The following is a 21,080-nucleotide window of genomic DNA, read 5'->3' as shown; positions in this document are numbered from 1 at the left end:
TATTTTCATTTTTTAAATTGAACCTTTATTTAACTAGGCAAGTCAATTAAGAACAAATTCTTATTTACAATGATGGCCTACCCCAGCCAAACCCGGACAACGCTGGGCAAGTCCTATGGGACTCCAAATCACAGCCAGATGTGATACAGCCTGGATTCGAACCAGGGACTGTAGTGACGCCTCTTGCATTGAGATGCAGTGCCTTAGACCGCTGCGTCACTCTGGAGCCCTCAGCACAATACTAGCATACTACACTGAACAAAAATATAAATGCAACATGCGACAATTTCAAAGATATGACTGAGTTATAGTACACATAAGGAAATCAGTCAGTTGAAATAAATTCATTAGGCCCTAATCTATGGATTTCACATGAATGGGAATACAGAAATGCATCTGTTGGTCACAGATACCTTTAACAAAAGGTAGGGGCGTGGATCAGAAAACCAGTCAGTATCTGGTGAACACCATTTGCCTCATGCAGCTTATGCCTGCCAATACCCTGACCCCACCGCCACCATGAGGCACTCTGTTCACAACGTTGACATCAGCAAAACACTCGCCCACATGATGACATAGACGCTGTCTGCCATCTGCCCAGTACAGCTGAAACCAAGATTAATCCGTGAAGAGCACAATTATCCAGCGTGCTAGTGGCCATCGAAGGTGAGCATTTGCCACTGAAGTTTGTTATGATGCCGAACTGCAGTCAGGTTAAGACTCTGGATAGGATGACGAGCATGCAGATGAGTTTCCCTGAGACAGTTTCTGACAGTTTTTGCAGAGATTATTTGGTTGTACAAACCCACAGTTTCATTAGCTGGGTGGCTGGTCTCAGACGATCCCGCAGGTCAAGAAGCCAAATGTGGAGGTCCTAGACTGATGTGGTTACACATGGTCTGCAGTTGTGAGGCAGGTTGGACGTACTGCCAAATTATCTAAAATGACGTTGGAGGAGGCTTATGCTAGAAAAATTAACATTCAATTCTCTGGCAACAGCTCGGGTGGACATTCCTGCAGTCAGCACGCCAGTTGCAAGTTCCCTCAAAACTTGAGACATCTGTGGCATTGTGTTGTGTGGCAAAACTGCACATTTTAGAGTGTCCTTTTATTGTCCCCAGTACAAGGTGCACCTGTGTAATGAGCATGCTGTTTAATCAGTTCTTGATGTGCCACACCTGTCAGGTGGATGGATTATCTTGGCAAAGGAGACATTCTCACTAACAGGGATGTAAACTAATTAGTGCCCAAAATTAGCGAAAAGTAAGCTTTTTGTGCATATGGAACATTTATGGGATGTTTTATTTCAGCTCATGAAGCATGGGACCAACACTTTACATGTTGCGCATATATTTTTGTTCAGTGCATGTAGAATGCATGCCCAATATTTTGCTTCACTCTAAGTGGTATGCTATCCTAGACTTGTCAGACCTGGGTTCAAATAAATGTGTATTTGAGTATTTGTTATTTAAAGATTCACTATGCAGAAATCGCTCTGCCATTCCCTGGTTGCTACTGTAATTCTAATAGTTTGCCTAATTTCAATTTATGTGACAAAACAAGCAAGTATAGTGTAGAGAATCAATGTACCGCCTAAACCTGCTGTGAAATATAGATTGCATAACCAAAAAGAGTGTATATTCAGTTGTTTGAAGCTGGTGTACAAAACGAAACTTGAGAATGGGAACCATAGAAATAGCGCACACAGAACAGATCTACCGCTTCTTAGACTTGCTTTCAATAAGAATGACATATCTATAACACACATTTTTATGTGAATTAGGAAGGGTCGCCCAAAAAGTTACATATGGCAGCTTTAAATACTTATTTTCTGTTAATTTGAGTACTTTCAAATAATGTGGCCCGAACCAACTATTGGAAGTATTTGAAAGTATTGTATTTTCAAATAATTTCCTATTCCCTACTATTTGAAAGTATTTTCAAATACTTATTTCAAATACTATTTTCAAATACCTGGGTTAAATGCATTGGAGTGTATTTGAGTCAGTGTATTTGAGTATTTTTAAATACTTTCCAAGTGTATTTCCAAATACATTCCAATATTGAGCAACCTGTCTTTTCAAGTAAAAAATATCAAAATACTTACTTCCAAATGTCTTTGAAAGTAATTGAAATACCCTAAATAGCATTTGAATCCAGGTCTGAGACTTGTATGGATATTGGAACAGAGTCTGTGTTTCTGAGTGGATTACCTTTAGTCAACTTCCTGTTTCTAAAGCCAATAACAGCACCAGGTTCTCCTCTGACTGAGCGGTCCAGGAATGTGTTGTTTACTCTAACCGCCGTCTGTGAACTGACATAACATTAGTCGCTGATCAAGCCAGAGTGGGGTTTAAGGTACCGGTAAGTAGTAATCTCTCAAAATAGCGGACTGCCGGCTGCCTCTGTTGAACATTCCGAGGCTCCTTCATAACTTGATGTGTGTTAATCGGGCCATGGCTGTAAGAGAGAGCACATTGTTCTGTCTGGCTTACTCCACGTCATCCCTGAGCAACCCGGCCCTGTACACAGCCAGGGATTATCCCTGGGCTAATTTCTTAAGGTTGGGTACACGCACTGCTTTTGGAAGGCTGAGACCGGGGCTGACATAGCAAAGTTATTACTCAAAAAGGGAATAGGAGCCTATGAAAAACCGACAACGTGAGATCAAGACGTTTAAGGTGGTTTCCCGTCTCTCTCTCTCAGACCATGTGTTGAACAGATTACATAAACTGTCAATCACCTGCCTCACTATGGCAACCACTAGTCTTGTTTCAACCACCAGCCTGCCCTTTTCTCTTTTCTCTCAGCCCTAAAATGGGCAGTTTGAATAAACCTGAATCGGCCTAAGCATGAATGATCTGAAAGTCAATAGGGTGTGTTCTGCTTTCATCAGAGGGAATCATACCTGATTCATAGAGACAGATAAATAAGTAATCATATAGTCTGTCAGTCTGTGTGCATGCGTTACACATATGATATAAGTTTATGCAAAGACTGATGGGAAAATTGAACGATGTCAATGTAGTCGGATCAGTCTGCAGAAAAGTAATGGCTGTCTAAATGCTTTTAGATAGCAACAGCTTGACTGGGAATAACATCAGCCTGCTTCTGTCTCTATTCGTTGCAGGGCATGAATAGGCACTTGCAGTATGTCATCTCAGAGGACGCGCCGACCCCAGGGGGTGAGGGTAGGCAACATCACCTCTGCCACGCTGACCCTCAACACGGGAGGGCCCCACAGTTACACACTTGATCCAAAAGCCACACACATTCAATAGAAATGCTATCGTAAAGTCTATCTGCCCTAACTGCCAGAAGAGAATGCCAGCTTTTCCAGCTCCTTTGTCACCAACAAGACAAAAGGCTTCACTTTCCATTTCCTCTGAGCATCTCCAGCACAGACAACATCACAGAGTATCAAAGGGACATACATAAGAGCTGACACATTGACTAGAAAGCAGATGAATTGTGTGTGTAAGAGCTATATACCTCTCTAAGTTGCCTCCATGACAGGAGCAAAGACTGAGCCCACAAACGTGACAAAAACCTATGATGGTTCAACCAGTAACGCTGGTCTGAATGGCTAACTCACTTTAACTTTAACTTCCTCTTCTATGGGCGTAGTTGGAACGTATCATATTATGTTAGTGTTTCCAAATGTTATCATCAGCATGTCGTCATGTCTCTCCTCCTCTTTTAACATTAGGCACAAGCAGAATGTCATTCACCTATTACCTTACAATCTACCTGTATGAGCAAGACACGATAATGGTGCTTAGCCACACTTGCTGAATAACCTATGGGCACATTCGTGCAATAATCACCTTTCTCTTCACCAATGAGCATAAATCTTGGGACGTGTTTATTTGTCAACTTACCCCTTGTTCTCTCACTTGCTGAAGTTGGGGGGGGGGGGGGGGGGGGGGGGGGGGGGGGGGGGGGGTAAGAATACAGTCTTAACTCTTTAATTCAGTTAAGACTGTATTCGATTGAACTATTAACAGGAACCTCGATTATTTGGTTAGAGGAGAGATCCCGGTCACACGCATAGAACACACGCACACTTGTACACACACGCGCGTACACACACGTGTACATACACACACACACAGCCTGATGAAATGCATATCTCCAATGCAGGAGGTGAGATTACAGTCTGAGGAGGAGGCTACCTGGTGCCTAACTGTGTGTGTGTGTGTGTGTGTGTGTGTGTGTGTTGTGTGTGTGTGTGTGTGGTGTGTGTGTGTGTGTGTGTGTGTGTGTGTGTGGGTGTGGTTGTGTGTGTGTGTGTGTGTGTGTGTGTGTGTGTGTGTGTGTGTGTGTGTGTGTGTGTGTGTGTGTGTGTGTGTGTGTGTCTGAGCAGCAGGCTCCAAGGCCATTCCATTCCAAACATGCTCTGTGGAGTGCCTCAGCTGTCTCATGTCTCGTCTGCTGCTGCTAACATTTGCTGTCAGAGTGGGACAAACAGAAGCCTGTAGACACCATGTTTGCAGATGGCTTCCACAGTTCATCCAGTCAAACCTTCCTTCTTATGTCCTGGCCATGTTCTGTTTGTGTTCCCTGAATAGGGTTTCCAACACAGATGGTTGTGAGGAGGTTAGAAGACAGACATGACATCCTTTAGTCCTTTGATAGTTCTGCTTGCTGACTTTGGAAATCTTTTATGTCCATTCAACTGCCTTTCATTGAAAGAATGGGCACACATCGAAGAGAAAAGCAACGGTGGAATCTGGTTTAACAGCTAAATCAAGGAGTCTGGGTCAATACTTGTCTGTGAAGTATAGATTGTCCAATGAACACCACAATACAGCTGTTGAGCGTTTCAGTTCCCCTGTAGCAAAACACACTGAAAAACTCTGTCAGTAGTCATTGATTGAGAACAGTATGTTCCAAACACACACACACACACACACACACAAACACACACACACACACACACGCTCAAAAATGGTGTATGTGTCAGCCATATTGAGCAGCCAGCCACAAGTGCTTATCAAAGATGACATCTGTGTAAGTAGTATCTATAGCCCTCCTACTAAGCTGTGGTTGTGTATGTCTTAAGCATCACCCTCAGGGTTTATCATGTTGTCTTTGTGTGTTTGTTAATGAATGGGAATCACAGCAAGCCTTGAAGAGGTCAGGTAGGATTACAGCAGAGATGCAGTGTTGCAGTGTGTGTGTATGTGTGTGTGTGTGTGTGTGTGTGTGTGTGTGTGTGTGTGTGTGTGTGTGTGTGTGTGTGTGTGTGTGTGTGTGTGTGCTGTGGGGGTGACGTGTGCTCAACAGCTGTTGTTCTATTGATCCCCAGATCAGTTTCCACCCTTTAGGGATGAGTTCATCTTCACCCGTTTCCTTCCCACCCTCCACCCCCTTCAGCCACAGAATATTCATTCATCTCCCCCATCCCTAATTTCCTGCTTCCCTCTCTCCTTCCCTACTATTCCCTTCATCCAGGCAGATAAAGCCACCATAGAACCAGATGTTCAATCAGGTTATATTTCTGTTTTGTGTCTTGCTGTTCCCAGGACAGATCTCTGAATGCATTGCTCTTTGTTCTAAAATCACCAAATAAACAAAGCAGGATGTAGGGATGACACAGACCCCTGGCTGCACATCACCAACAGATGCTTGTTCTAGCTAGTAGGGCTAAGAGGGGATGGGAAGTGCAGTGCTGCTTGTCACACCCTCTCCCCTGTCGCCCCAACGTCAACCAACGGAAAAATCTCCTCCTTGCTACAGTAAATTCGCTTTTCACGCGTCATTTGCAACATATGTCACGGCTCAGACCTCCTGTCAGAGCCAAGGAGCAATCTTTTCAAATGTATTCGGTTTTTTTGAAGATACTAGAGATTTCCCTTTTAAAAAAGCAAGGTCTTTAAATGATTCTTTAAAGGCTGGCTCACCCTTTAAAGTTCACCGCCACCCATAATGTGTGCTCCAGAAATCTTTGAGAATTTGCTTTCATTTGAAAAGTATCATCTGCCCATTCAACCAACTCTCTCTTACTCCTCGCTAATTTGCACTCTTTTTCAACCTGCAGAATCTAAGGCAAAAAAGCTGCTGGGTTGATGAAACGGAGCACATTGAGGGTGGGGTAATTGTCTTCTTCTGCTTACAATCCCACATGAAAAAATACTACTCTGTAGTATAGAATACTTCAGTACTTACTATAGAATTACGTAGTAAACTGTAGTATACTTTAGAATACTATACTACAGTGTGTGTGTGCACAAATATCATACCACCAAGACATGCTAATCTCTCACCATTACAATAACAGGGGAGGTTAGCATTTGTTTTGTGGGGGTGAGGGGCGGGTGGGGGGGATGATATTTGTGCATCTATAACTTTCTCACACATCATTATTCACGATTCATTCAGGATTATCCATAATCATGGTAGCATCCACATTAATGTAGAAGTGTTTAGAAATGTATTCTATCTTATTTACAATAAAAGTGACTCCAAAATGACACAATACATGATTTACCATTCATTTCTATTGGGCACAAAATAATCTGAAACACAACCAAAACTAACAGCAAACGCTGAGTCATAAGCTTGCGTGCTATGAATATGGGACCAGGTACTTTTTACTTCTTTCTTTGAATTTGTCCCAATACTTTCGGTCCTTAAAATGGGGGGGGAAATGCTGTCATTTCTAAGCGGTTCACACGATACCAAAAATGGCCCAATACTCATCTTAGTGATATCTCCTAACCTCCCCCGTTAGCTGGCCTGGCACGGTAAAATATTATTTAAAAAATGACCGGAGCAGAAAGCAGGAAAACAAGGCTTTGCCATCCATCCTGTATCACTCATAACAGCTCAGGAACAGTGAGATGGGAGCTGTGTGGTTCAGGCCAGAACCAAGCGGAGTAAGCGAGCAAACTCACCGTTGATGCACTCGTACACATCACAGCATTGCCCGGGGGTACCGTTGCCGTGGAAGACCACCTCGGGGGAGCTCCCGGCGGTGCATTGCGGGAAACTACACAGGCCGGGCAAACACTCACACCTAGAGATGGGATGGAGAAAGGGGAAGTTAGTACACATCAGATGGACACACCCTCACACCTGACTGTCCTTGACTACTTTTTAGGACTGCCAAAGAGAGCGTGATGATTGTTGCATTCAGAGGGAGGTTGAGGCTCACCTGGTGGGAAGGGTGCAGCAGCCGTCTGCGGTGAGACGCACCTGGGTCTCATAGCTGTCAGGTGGACACTGAACCTGCTGGACACGAGGGCACTCCACTGTGCTGCAGTCCACACTAAACACTAGGTAGGGTACAACACAAAGACAATCATTATAGAGGTAGCAGTCGGGCTCAAATTGGATTGAGAGCAAATCAAGAAAACAACTGTAAACTATCAGTATGTGGTTTTATATAAATAATATTCCTCTTTCTGTGTTTGTTATGAAGCTATGTTCCTCCTTGCGCATGTTTGTGGCAATTACCCTGACTTGTAAAAACCCTTGTAGAGGAGTGTGTGTAGTGTGTGTTAAGAAAACCGGCGTTAACAGGGAGGTCACGGCACCGGCACATTCCTATCCTAGCTGGACACCCCCACTATTACATCTTGCCTATGCCACTCGGTCATTGCTCATCCATATATTTATATGTTTATATTCTTATTCCATTCCTTTACTTAGATTTGTGTGTATTAGGTAGTTGTTGTGGAATTGTTAGATTACTTGTTAGATATTGCTGCACTGTCGGAACTAGAAGCACAAGCATTTCGCTACACTTGCAATAACATCTGCTAACCATGTGTATGCGACCAATAAAATTTGATTTGAGCAACCATTCCTTCTGTTGGCTCCGGCCTACGTTACGCCACACCACAGCTCAGAGGTGATAAACCGCTGGCATACAGATACAGCTGCCATTCATGAGTGTAAACACCTGCATATGTAGCCTACAATTTGGCCATTGAATTTGGGAAATTCTACAAATTCAATATTATTATTATTATTACTACAATGATCTAAGTATCAGAATATGAAACAATTATTGCCATGTCACAAATAGATGCTAGGAATTGTTATTGGTAGCCACCTGGTTTGCACTCGTATAGATCGCAGCATTCTCCAGGCTTCCCAGAGCCCTTGGACACCAGGATGTTGAGATATCCAGGCTGGCACACCTTCCTCAAGCACCCTGCAGGGCTGCAGACACAGCGGCTGGGCAAGGGACAGCACTCTCCAGGGGGTGCGTAGCCTTCAATTAGCACCGAGTCCTCAGGGCAGCGGGGGGAAAACTGCACCTCACACCGCGCCTTGGAACAGTCAGGCCGCTCCTCTGCAAAAGAAGAGATCAGATTGTTGATTGTAGCTTTAAACCAATATTTGTACAGTTATAGATTAAATAATCTGCCCTGGCTGTTATTTTCAGTGTAATGGGCTAAAAACACTCCAAGGAATTTCATACTGAAACTTTAAAACATGACTGTTTTTCTCACAGAATGTTTCTCAAAGGATCACACTTGCAACACCCTAACTTAACATAGCAGGCGCAAAAGAAAAGACTGAATGGCATTTCTTTCTTTCTGGTCCTGATGAGAAAAAAAATGTTGGGGGAGGTTCTCTTCTGCAATTTTCAACCAATCCAGTAAATATGGGGGAGGAGTTAAGATGGAGTGTCGACTTGTTAACGTCCGAAAGCGGAAGTCGTGTCACAGGCTCTCTTTCCATTTCCCCTAAAAACGAATGCATCTGGTTATTACCGACCACGTAGAGGGTGGGGACACCAAGAAAACTGGGCAAGGCATTAGAGGAATCAGGAATGTTATTGCTAACCTTTAAGAAAGAACATTCAAGGAACTAAAAGGTGCCAACTGGGCAGTCAATCAAATTGACTACTGACCATTCAGGTCAAAGTCCAAGATTTTATACACATAATCAGTACGACTCTGACCTTTACAGAAACAGAGAGCGAGATTAAGGAAGTATAAAGTGCACCAGAGGGGCAGGTAAAACAAGCATTGAGCATTGATGTGAATGTGAATGAAGTGTAAATGTCAACTGATGGAATGATGAGTAGAGCACACAAACAGGAACTGAGAGAAGTGTGAAGTGCTAACCCCCTTTCTTTCAGGATAACACACAGACGCAGGAGGCCAACTGGCCGACAGTTGAACACACGCACGCACACACACATGCATACACATGCACACGTCAAACACTGCAAAATTAAAAGCGAATCCACTTTATAACAGCCTCCAAGTCTGGCATGGCATGGCAGCAAGGTACAAGGCTGGGAAGCTCTAGAGGTACATCTAGAAGGTTAGATCTTTCTGAGTGAAGCCGGCCTACTTGCCGCTGAGTTACGACTGGCTTTTAAGTGTTGTTCTTGTTGTTTTTGTTGGACTTGAAGAAGAAAGAGTTTCACCATAGGGTTGGACAAAAGCTTCTGTAGTATAATGATTTTCTGTGACGGGTAAAGTTGAACTAGCATGCTGTGATGTTAGGCTCCAGCTACCTCAGCAAAGGGCCTGTCTGGGAAGGCCAATCTAGAATTCTATAATGACTGCAGACTAGCAAAAACACTACTGAAGACAAGTTAGACAACAGTTTTGGGGAAGCTACTCTGAAAATACTGTTTACCAAGCTACCAATTACTTAAGTTAAGCTACATTAAAACTACCCTTAAGAAAAATATAGTTCACTTCAATAAAATTACTTTGAAAAAGTAGTTCACTACATCTAAACTAGTTTGTGAAAAATTATCATATGTAAATCTGAAATGTCATAGACTACAAATTGCAAGAATAGATCACTTTGGGCCATATGTTAATAGAATGTGTAATTTTGCCTATTAAACATAAAAACGATGTTTCAAGTGAGAATTAGGCAGGTCTGATGCCGGAAAAGAAAGGAAATGATTACCTACTTTACACATATTTTATTTAAAAAATTCAAAAAGAGTAGTGTGTAGTTCCAGTAATTAGCTACACCGCTACATGTCAAAAAAGCAATTAACTACTGAAAACAATACCGAGATTTGAATTTAGTTCAACTACCACCAAGCTACTGCAAATGTAGTTAAATTACTAGTTAAACTACATGTAGTTCACTACTCCCCAACACTGAAAGACAAGGATAGCTTTCTGGTTTTTGTATCTCTTTTTCACGTCATTTCAGGATCTCATGCAAAGCAACAATAGAAAATGGTTTAATCTAACAAGATAATGATTCTGGTCTCTTTAATTAAAAGTTTTAGCCGAGCTCGGAGCTGTATAGAAAATACTGGAAAAAGTATTATAGAATCCGCCTTTGTACTAACTTGACATTGGCTCTTAAAAAACACATCCGCTGTATTAAATGCATGTATTCTGTCTTTCTACTGGAAGTTACTGATTCTGTGTGATGTCGGACAGAGAAAGAGAGAAAAAAGAGAGAAAGAGGACCCTAAAAGAGAGCAGTGATACTCTGAGAGGAGGATAATTAGGCTCTATTACATGGAGGAGAGTGTTTGGGAACATAATGAAAGGAACTACAAAAGAGGAGCTGCGGAGGATATAAGAATATGACACCTTTTTGTCTATTAGAAAGCTGTTCATATTTAACAACTGTGTTGCTGTGATTATACAGCCGCATTTCACATCTCTGCGTTCACAATGGACCGCTCACTAAAAGGACTGTGGAAACATATTTCTGCTGAATGTTAAAAAAAGTAAGCGCGAAATGGATATCAAATGGAATGGTTTACCCATGGAACTTATGGGAAGTAGACAACAACTTTGAAAGTAAACAACAATCTTTCGAAGAAATTGACCAATTGATGTTGGCACGGTAACAACATCCTCCTACTCCTTTCACTCGGACCCTATGACACATTTAGGTCTGTTAGACCCTCTGGTTAAGAGCATCTGTGAATGTTGAACTCTTCTGAACACAGCAACAATCCAGCGGACAAAACTGTAACGATGTAATGACGTAATTTCAACCAGTTTTGCCTGCTAGCTGGGAAAGATCCAACATAATGGTGCTTGGCAAGGAAATAGATGTTAACAATTGACTTACATTTGATTCATTGACTCCATATGAGTATGTCTACATGAAAATATAGCATGTTTTATGTAAATGGCGACAAGTATCGAGCTATAGTAGGACACAGTGGATGTGTGTAATGTAATAGGCTGTCAGCAGTGTGTGTGTGCTGTAGAGACTTACTCAACATGGTAACATACGTAGCTAGCAAATTGCCAGTTAAATGTTGCCAATTTCACAACCAATTCCTCCCCTCTCTATGTTCAGTGTAGCAGCGCATGTCAACGTCAGAGTACTGTACATGCTTTCACCTGCAAAAAGCAGAGAACATTTTGCAGCTGCATTCTCCCCTTTGTGGATTTTGTAAGCTCGGGAAAATGCATTTCCTGACCCAAATGTGGATTTCTATTTCAATGGGATGAATATTTCCTTAAAAGCAAAAGGCGTGACTTGAACTGTCTCTCGCTACCGCTGGCCAATCAGATAGCTCAGATCACCGTGTCTGCACAGTTTCCTCAAGCCATAGACTGTAAAAAAACGTTGAACGTACAGCAAAGTTGATACAGGGAGAATTCCACATTTTTAAAGCCATTACTAGATGGTGAGACTCAACAAATACAGCAAAGAGCTGCTGTTCATGTTTAAGTTGTTATTCAGCACTGTTTACACTTTTATAAGCCATCTAATGTGCATCTTCACTCTACAACCAGTACTGCAGCTGCAATTAATGAGTACAGCAGTGTTTCCGATAAGCTTGGGTTGTTATTATTAGCGGCTTGTCTTTTTTAATATCGAGAAATATTTAACTTTCTCTGGTCATAGGAGTAAGCTCATGAATTGGTGCACGAGGCAGAAATAATTTAGTGCACTTGAGATTCGCCATCAGCTGGTCTGTGTCCTCTCTCCTCAGCGGAGGGAAGGTGAGTCGGATGAGAGGAAACCTCACCGCTGATCTCTCCCTCCCTCAGACTGACCATCAGATGCAAGCCATCAGTCCAGTAGTCATTTAAAAAAAAAGCTAATTATTATGCTCACTCAGCTGTGCCTCACAAGTAATACAACAAATTATATATTACCAGTATGATCATATACCAATTTGTTTTAAATATAATTTCTAAATGGTCTGAGTAGAACAACATTGTCAGGGAAATTCAAGCATAGCCAATATGCAGTGATAATGTATTGCGCCTTTAGCCTACTGCACAAATCTTATTGCTACAGAACTGTTTTAATTGGTTAATTTAGCAAAAGCTTACATTTTTAAGTCTTAAAAAAATATATATATTATCTGAGCGGTAGATCTCGGCTTGCATTTTGACTGTGACTCAGAAAAGGTTGGTGACCACTGGTTTACTGTTCTGATTCATAGATCCATTATGTTCCTGTTTCTTCCTCAGTGTATCATTGTAAAAACTATTTTCATATTACTCCCTTCAGGTATGTAGCTACCCGTGTAGGACTTTACTTTTTTGGCTAAAACTTTACAATAAATGTTTTTTTGGTTCCAAATAGCCATGGTCCTCAATCTTACATCTAGTGCAGGGGTGGGCCCCTCCAGTCCTCAAGGGCCTGATTGGTGTCACACTTTTTCTCCATCCCTAGCAAACACAGCTGATTAATCAAATTGCATTCTAAACTGAAGATCATGATTAGGTGATTATTGGAGTCAGGTGTGTTAGCGTGTAATGTCATCACAGGAGGTTGGTGGGCTCGTGTTAATGGCTGGACTGGAATAAATAGAATGGTAATGCCATTCCATTAACTCCGTTCAAGCCATTATTATGAACCGTCCTCCCCTCAGCAGCCTCCACTGAATGCCATGGATGGAGCTGGGGTAATGGGCTGAGAGATTTTATATCGATCTGCTTTGTGTACAGAAGACAAGTTTATTCAAGAAAACAGGAAAGAAAAAAAAGAAACCTGTACACCACACACTTTCCAAAAAATCATGAGCCAGAGGAACCTGAATGAAAGGCTTGATAGTTCATAGTGGTAGTAGTCTCTTGCCTAGTGAGAGTGAAACAGTGGCTGTCTGTAATGTAGTCGTGATTTAAATCCCTTCCTTCTCCTCCTCCCTCTGATTTGTGTTTTGACAGTGGCATCTGGTGGGGTTTGATCATATCGGAGTGGTGTGTGTGTGTGTGTGCGTGTGCGTGTGCGTGTGTGTGTGTGTGTGTATGTGTGTGTGTGTGTGTGTGTGTGCGTGTGTGTGTGTGTGTTGTCAAGCATCTGGAGAGGCACATGAAACCCATTGTTAAGTGTGTACAATCAAAGTGATTGGCCACACCATGCCTTCTTTTAGATCTTGATGACAAATAAATCTGCCTATCAGAAGAAAGAAATGCAGTGCTGCCACTACATCTAGTATACAGTGTAATAAAATGGTTACAATTAAACTGATTGGGCCACTTTTGATGATACACACACACACACACACACACACACACACACACACACACACACACACACACACACACACACACACACACACACACACACACACACACACACACACACACACACACACACACACACACACACACACACACATTACACAGTATAATGAACACCAGGTAAAGCAAATTCATGTAAGTTTATTTTTAATATACAACCCACTGATTATATCAACGCCCGACTGAGCGGATAATTGTCCACTCTGTAAGTCAAAACCATACACAAGGCTCTGCTCTTTAAAGAGAGACTCCAATGCAATGCTTAAGGGTTATAAATTGAAGCAATTATTTGATATTCCCCACAGAGCCAGTAAGAAAGGGTGAGAAATCCTCATACCTTATCGAGTCAAAGAAAAAAGTCACACAGCTTCAATACAAACAAATGTCTAAAATACAGAATGCAAAATGTGACACCACAAACTCCTTAAAGCTTTTTGCAGGAGAAAATAGGAGGACATACAATCAAGCCGTAGGGTTCCGTGTTCAGTTGAAGCTAGCATTTTAACTGACAAATTAGTCGGCTGGTCGAATCCCTTAATGGTGACCGAACCAAATTGTTTATTCATCTTTTCTGTCCAAGCAGGTATCTTGTTCACCTCTCACAGGAAGTATTATAGTTTCTGTCGTTCTGTAGGCATCCCAAATATCTAGCCAGGTCCCAGATTTGTTTGTGCTGTATATTGGCTGTTATGCGACTATAGGAGTTGACTATACAGCACACACAGATCTTGTAGCAGGCTACCAAATATACATACATACACATTACATTTACACCAAGAGAAAGATGGGGTCCAGTGGACAAAATATTACAGAGCAAAGAGTAATGGTTGTAAAATACCCAAAATTATGCAATGGTCTTGTGTTAGGAAATCTATGCTGTAATATTTGCTCTACTGTACACGTCCCTTTTCATTTGGTTCTTCATCCATCCATGGAGCTGGGGTGTGGATGGCTGCTGGATGGCTGGGCTGCTGGAAGCGGGGGCAGCGAAGGGTATCCATGGAAAGGAAAGAGATGAATATGAGATGCCTTTCCATCCACTCATTAATGACTCTCCTTAATCTAGTCAGTCACACACAACACCGCACAAAAACACACTCTCTGTCTCTCGTTCTACCTATCTCTGCTTTTATCTACCTCTCGCTCTACCTCTTTCTTTATCTCTACCTCTCTTTACCTCTGTTTCTACCTTTCCCCTCTCTCGCCTTATCTCTCTCTTACCCCTCTCTCTTTCCTTCCTTTTCCCTCCATCTACCTCTCTCCACCCCTCTGTCTTTTTCCTCGTTCTACCTTTCACAGTCACCATCCCCACACTCTCTTTTGTTTCAGATAACGTATGGCGAACAGCTGGCATGTCATTCCACGGGAATCAACATCTGCTGTGACATTAAAATACAGTATGGCTCACAAGAGGCATGACGCAAGAACGCGCGCACACACACACACGCACGCGCACACACACACTGCTGTGCTGCTACTCACATGCCACACTCAGCAACGTGTTTGTGTGTCGTGTCCTCTAAGGTAGTGTCATGGTTGTGGTTCAATTTTGACCTCTTATCACTACGGCAACCAGTTTTATCCCCCTCTATGGTTTCTCTAGCAACCAATGTTACTGCATTTTGTCACACTTTCTCTCTGGAGTACAAAACATCTGTGTCTTTCTCAACCAGGTTCAACTGGAGGAACACTGTCATACTCCTCCAAGTGAGACACACAAATCCATGCTTCATAAAATACAAACTACTTCAGAGATGATGAAATATGTTTGTGAGTGGGGTTGGTAGTAAATTCCCAGAAGCAACGCAATTTGTGCTCCTTGATATCCTCATTTGCATAGCCAAATTAAAAACCTGATGAAAATGATTATACTATAGGTTGTAAGCCTCTAACCTGCTAACATACTAGACATTCACATGTATTTTATCGGATACTGTTACTGATATGGAGGTATACTATACCGATGAAAGTTTATTGAGCGATACCCTATGCTATAAACACTGAAAAAAAAATGTGTGGCTTCACAACCAGTTGTGGAATTTATATCATCAAAAGGCTTGAAGGGGTACAATTAATCGCTATCATCATTAGACTGTTGGTGTGTCTTCATTCGCATCATCACTCTTATAATCATGATCATCAACATGAATGGTTCTGAGCAAAAGTTAGTTGCCAGTCAGTCAATCAGCCAGTCATCACACCTCTCACAGCACAAGCGCCCTGATGCATGAAGAGAGAGAGAGAGAGAGAGAGAGAGAGAGAGAGAGAGAGAGAGAGAGAAACAAACAGCTTCCAGAGGAGAAAGAGAGATCACCGCAAAGCGCCTCAGCCTGGCTGATCTCACACCTGTTCCTGACCTCACCTTGTTGTTTTTATATTGTTTTTGTGCCTTTGAAATAACTTTCACAGGCTATGGAGTTTGCAATGGACATGCAAACTTTCTAATTACGAAGACGTCTTGAAAAAGGATGAACTAGGTGCCTAAGCAGAGATCCCGAGTCCCAATTCCATTCAATTTCTGACCTTGCATTCAATTTGAGTTCAACTCCAAATCGTGATCTCAATGACAATCCAGATTCAACCCCACAAATCATCGCTGTAATTGGTGCTGCATTTCATCTGGCTCCAACCAGAGGCAAACACAGTCTGATGCACTGTCAACATGACTCATACACATAGAGAAAAGTCTTTGGTCCCTCAGCATGGTGCCTGCATCAAACTGTTAGTTGCTTTGCTCATAGGATATATATCTTAGAAGTATCATGGGGATAGATAGTCCAGCTAACATATTACTTGGGAACCCAGATAACACCATGCGTCAACATGAATCATTCTGCCTAACTGTTTCAGATTGATGCTGGTAGGCATAGTCCAATGATCAATACTAGTTGTAATGACGTCCTTTTATCCAGCTTTGCCCGCTGGGAAGGCTTTGCAGGGAATATATCTACATCTACAGAACGTTTTTTTGGTGACTTTGTGGGGCTCTTAATGTACTGCTATGTATAGCTCTTGTAAGGCCGCTTTAGAGGACTACAGTAATCTGACAACAGTAACCAAGTTGATGGAGGCATCTTGCTCAAGTCCCAACACAACCAATAAGCATTTTAACAGTGGAATCCCTTCTGTGGGGATAAAGGCATAATAGTTCTCTGAAGGAAATGTAAAGCATTTCTAAGCCCACTGTAGCTTCACAAAACATATCTGTCTGCTCACACACTGTCTATTATCTGTGTGATGCTCTGAGAATGAATGTTTTGGCCATCGTCATGAAGACTCGTGAAGGACGTTGAGAGAATTCTTCCAAATTCTGTGTCATAAAGGCCTTAGACCATCTGCTGCAGGCACTTCATCGTCCAGACCAGGACTGATTCTGCATTTAAAACTTTGCTTTGACAACAACAAAAACAACAACATTTACAGAGGGCTACGGGGACATAGAAGAATTGAGCCAACATGCTTGAGAGTAAACTCAAAGTAGTTTTGTGAACGGCCTCCATATTGGATTATTGATCGGAATACTGGACAAAGACTGAAAAGTTTAGACTGACCCAAACATCTACTGCACAGTGCATGGCCCCTCAAACAGATCTAACTGGTCACCATAGTCATCAACCAATCTGAAATGATTTATACTCTGAACAGGGTTTTCTTTAGTCGGCAATAGCCGGCTTTTGGCCTATACATTTTTTGAAAAGCGGGTAAATATAACAGCCACCGGCCAATTGTCTGGGAGAAGAAGAAAAAATCCCGTAGCCTATTCATTGATGGAAATACCAGTCGATGGAAATACATTTGACTGGTCATGCTTATCAGTCTATAGGTTAATTTGCCTAATTTAGTGGAATTAATTTGGCTGTAGTATATTCGTTATATATCTTAACACTCGTAAAGCATACAGATACAGAGCCTTTGAGCGGAAAATATGTCGAGACAGCTACAGCAACTGCTGCTACAGCATCTCACACAGCCAACTGAAGGCAGGCCTCATCAGAGCGTCACACACCACTTTGCAATGAGCTGGAGGCAGTACATTTGGAAAAAATACACTTAATTGTTTGAAACCTGAACGTTTTAATACATATTATGAGGCATGTCTTACCTTGCTTCAAAGTAGCCTATTAGATCTCCTCCCTTTTAACATTTCGAACAGATATTTTCATCTCTGTCACATGAAACCGTGGTGCCCTTCTGAAGATGGTGTTTTCCAGCTAATTGCATTATGGAACGGAAATGTGTGCCTAGCCTACTGTCTTGTGCACATTGCTGCACTTATAACGTGAAGAAATAATAGTTGATCAACATTTTACGCTAAACGTTCTGATCTGTTGCATCAGACTCGTTGCTTTTTAACTTGTCTTTATGTAGCCTAGGCCTACTGGTTGTATGCATTTGGGATCTATCGTGCTACAACTGTCCCAGAGTCTGTTTGGAACAGGCCATTTCTTTCTCGACAAGCTGAACAATAGAATAGGTCAACTTCTCTACTATGGGGGATAGTAGATTAACACAGGCTAGTGATTTTGTTATTTGTTACCTGTCTTGTTGGCTGAGGAAAAGTACATTTGGACAGTTATTCTAGCATCTTCAAAGTGCACATCAGAATTCAGTAAGAAGGACACACGCGGTTGCATCCTCGATTTGCATGTTCTGTTAATATTAATTCCCATAATCTAAATGTAATTCCTGTAATTATCAGCACCGTGGGTGGAAACCCTGACTCTGAAGTAAGAACATTGGAATCAAACTGGAATAAATTGGAATCAACACAAAGTGAACGTGAGGCACTTTAAAAAAGGCTTGGGTCCTGGTATTAGTATACAGGATGGCTTTCCCTTTCTCTCTCCCTCGCTCTCTCTTTCTTCACACTAGCCGACCAAACTTAACTCCGTGATTTACGATGGAGTTGAGCGGCGACTAGAGAGGGCGGACTGGAGCTTTTCTCCAAAATGAATAGCACGGAATTACACAGGACACGTGCTATTCGTTGGGTGCTGAAATCCCATCAGTTGTACAACTGAACGCTGAAATGTGAAATGGGTCAACTGAAATGTGCCTTCCGCATTTAACCCAACCCCTCTGAATCAGAGAGGTGCGGGGGGCTGCCTTAATCAACATCCTTGCTCAGGGGCAGAACGACAGATTTTTTACCTCGTTAGCTCTGGGATTCGATCCAGCAACCTTTTGGTTACTGGCCTAATGCTCCATGGTAAATCATGGAGTTTAGCTAGCTTCACACTTGCTTTCTGACATGTTCACGCCTGGATGAGCTTTTACTGTGTGTTTGGCCTTCAGGTCTAACATCGTGCCTCTGCTTCTCTGTGTCAACCTCAGGTAGTGTGTGTGTGTGTGTGTGTGTGGTGTGTGTGGTGTGTGTGTGTGTGTGTGTGTGTGTGTGTGTGTGTGTGTGTGTGTGTGTGTGTGTGTGTGTGTGTGTGTGTGTGTGGTGTGGTGTGTGTGTGTGTGTGTGTGTCAGGTGAGGGCCTGGCTCTGCTCTCGTCCTTCTCAAGATAACTGACACCCTAGTGATAGCTGGGCTGCTGTCGGCTTGGCACGCCAGCGAGCGAGAGGGATGGAGGGAGGGATGGACAGAAAGAAAGAGGGCAAGAGAGTGGGGGATGAGGACGGAAGATAAAGAAAGAGTGTGATCAGCAGCTTCCTGGCCGTAGCCAGCAAAGGCAGAGGATCAATCTGTCCCTCGCTCCACCAGAGTCACACAAGTTTGCATGAATAATGTAATGCAGCCTCATCCCCTCATCCCTCAATCCCCTCATCCCTCAATCCCCTCATCCCCCACCCCCTCATCTCCTCCATCCCCCCATCTCCTCCATCCCCCCATCTCCTCCATCCCCCATCTCCACTCTTCGCTCTGCCTTCAATCTGCAGACAGTTCACATCCCATCCGCTGGGTTGCATCAACACAAACATATGTATCTTTAGTTGTGGAGTTGAACAGCTGAATATGAAGCTACGAAACATTACTTCCTTTACATTCTGCACAGTGCACCTTCTCTTTTTCTCTCATATAACAATGTGTGCTAATGAATCAAAGGACTGTGGTAGTGAGAGCAGAGGGATGTTCCACACGGCTGAGGAAGAAAGAAAGATCCATAAGGCTTTGCAATATGTTCCCTGCTGTCTTTCTCTCTTTCTCTCTCTCTCTCTCTCTCTCTCTCTCTCTCATTCTCTCTCTCGTACCCTTTCCCCACAGTCAGTTTGAAAATCATTAACAGCTACCACAGTAATATAACCTTTGAATATAACCATTCAATCATTAAATAGGCTAATGGAATCACTTCCAACATGGCTAATGGGTGGATTGGTTGTTACCACTCAACACTTGCTTTCAATTAGGAAAAGGACTACTCACTTACTTATCGCCTTCGTGCCTAATGGGGCACAAGGCAGAGACAAGAAGACTACCGTGTTTTTGACTATATATTGTAATCTCCAATAGTTGCACTGATCCAAGAGGGCTACGCATGGCGAGGAATTGAAATGACAATGTTTGATCTATCTTCAGGCTGATCAATAGTCAGATGTGTCTTCGATGTACCCAAACAAACGCTGAAGCAGGAACAGAGCAGTTGTCCGTTAATACCAGACATCAGCTCTCTCCGTACTAAAGCCATGCTAGAAGGAGACTGTGTTACTCCTCGGAACGCAGTCCTGTCATTCCCATAAACCATACTCGTTTTAAATGGGTTTCAAGGGGGGGGGTGTAAAAGGGAGTACCTAGTCAGTTGTACAACTGAATGCCTTCAACTGAAATGTGTCTTCCGCATTTAACCCAACCCCTCTGAATCAGAGAGGTGCGGGGGGCTGCCTTAATCAAGATCCTTGATCCTTGTTCAGGGGCAGAACAACAGATTTTTACCTTGTCAGCTTGGGGATTAAATCCAGCAACCTTTCGGTTACTGGCCTAACGCTCCTAGCCGCCAGGCTACTTGCTTCCCGTGTGCGTGCGTGCGTGCGTGCGTGCGTGTGTATGCGCACATGTGTACACCCATTAGGAACCAAATAGGTTAGAGTGTTTTGGACTCGAGTGTTTTGGACATTTCTATTGAAATGCATATAATGTGTGTGCATTAAACTAAGGACCAAAATGTATGTAACATAAAAACAGGCCTGATGACATACTGTATATGGTACCCAACAGTTCACACAAAAAGCCCATTTATTCCTCAAAGCTAAACCTGCACAATGTCAATAATGGTTACCTGCTATTCAAATTAAATAAGAGAACAATTTACAGTTTTATTTAATTGGCTAACTCCTTGGAAGTTTTAGCTCTCACAGCCCCTGCATGCCTCAATCTTTGTTATTTCCTCAAAATGTGAAAAAAGAGTAACAAAACGAAATTCCATGGGGGCTTAGCTGTCCTAGAGAAAGCAGGAAGGAAAGCTGGACTCCGATAAAACACCACAGCAGCAGCCATTTTAAGTCAGTTTGTAAAGTCTACTGCGCTGACTTCCATATCCTATACATGACCAATACAATTACACACAAACACAAGGTTTCACAATGCAAACTCTTTTTACAGGTAACCAGGCACAACAACACTTGCATTACTATGCTATTTCATGAAAGCTTGGCACCTTCACACTAACTTAAACCAGTTACTTCCAAAAA

The 21,080-nt window shown here is 42.5% G+C and overlaps 1 pseudogene; it reads right to left on the bottom strand.

Annotated features, from left to right (window-relative positions):
* The window catches only part of LOC111968564 (cysteine-rich motor neuron 1 protein-like), a 125,593-nt pseudogene that overhangs the window by 47,968 nt on the left and 56,545 nt on the right, over positions 1–21,080 (bottom strand).

Source organism: Salvelinus sp. IW2-2015, linkage group LG9 (assembly GCF_002910315.2).
Source record: "Salvelinus sp. IW2-2015 linkage group LG9, ASM291031v2, whole genome shotgun sequence".
NCBI classification, from domain to species: domain Eukaryota; kingdom Metazoa; phylum Chordata; class Actinopteri; order Salmoniformes; family Salmonidae; genus Salvelinus; species Salvelinus sp. IW2-2015.
The sequence above is the reverse complement of the archived record's forward strand: the minus strand, read 5'-3'. Positions and strand labels throughout refer to the sequence as shown.